We start from the raw sequence: 1,270 nt of genomic DNA, 5'->3' as shown, positions 1-1,270 counted from the left end.
TGCCAGGTCACACTCACACCCTATAGTAAGTTAAGGTCAAAGGATGTTTAGATGTAATTGAAAGTTTGCGGAGGGAAAGTGGGGAGAATTGTACAGAAATATATTCATATAATACAACACGTTTAATTTGATGGTGTTTTTCTAAGGACGTGGGTAGTACCTCTCAAAACAGTCTTTTGGATTTCTTTGTGAGATGGGTCTCCTGGTATTTTATCTACACGTTTCTCATATCCTTTATTGCCTCCGCCTTAGCGAAGGCGAAAGTATTGTTTTCAGTCGTATTTTTTGTTTGCTTGTTTATTTGGCCGTAGACAAGATATTTCAAGAACTGCTTGATGGATTCGGATGAAACATTCAGGGAAGTTTGGCCTCGTGACTGGCACGAACTAATTAGATTTTGGAATCGATCCGGTACCAGACAAGGATTCTGGATTATTTTTCCGGTTTTTTTTACTTAATTATTGAAAGCAGTGGGGTTCATTTTTAGTATTCTCGTTCGTGAGAGCAGGCGAGTTTATTTCAGATATTCTCATTTAAAAGATCCTCTCTGGCTAATCGTTGAGAGGACTTTGGTGTTGCCTTGGCAGAGGTTTGCGATCTCTGAGTGCTATTATTATTATTATTATTGCTGTCACACACACACACGCGCGCACGCATTGTTGCTTGTTGTTGCCACCCCTTGAATATATATATATATATATATATATTAAACGTAAATATATATATAATTTAGAGAAAAGAACCAAAGTTCATGAACTCATCCATGAAAATCCACAGTCACATATACAAAAATTTAATAAATAAATACACTAAAAAGAACTATAATAAAATACAAAGTAATAATTATAAAATGATAAAACGACTACACGTGTTTCATAACCAAATTTTAAAATCGAAAATAAAGTATAATCAAATCGATTAAATCGATCGAAAATCAATTCTATTCAAAAATATAGCTAATCTTCAGGTCAAAATACAACAATGATATTAATAAAATGCATGTATATATATATATATATATCAACCAACAATAAATAACAAATGAATTTATATAAAAATACTTATTATATCAAGAAAGAAAAATAATATTATTAAAAAATGAATGTAATACTTATCTTATCGAAAATTATAAACTTGACATTAGTCGTCTTATTATTTTATGATTATTACTTTTATTATAGTTATTTTTAGTGTATTTACTTATTAAATTTTTCTATATGTGACCGTGGATTTTCATGGATGAGTTCATGAACTTTGGTTCTTTTCTCTA

Source organism: Octopus bimaculoides, chromosome 2 (genome assembly GCF_001194135.2).
Source record: "Octopus bimaculoides isolate UCB-OBI-ISO-001 chromosome 2, ASM119413v2, whole genome shotgun sequence".
NCBI lineage: Eukaryota > Metazoa > Mollusca > Cephalopoda > Octopoda > Octopodidae > Octopus > Octopus bimaculoides.
The sequence above is the reverse complement of the archived record's forward strand: the minus strand, read 5'-3'. Positions refer to the sequence as shown.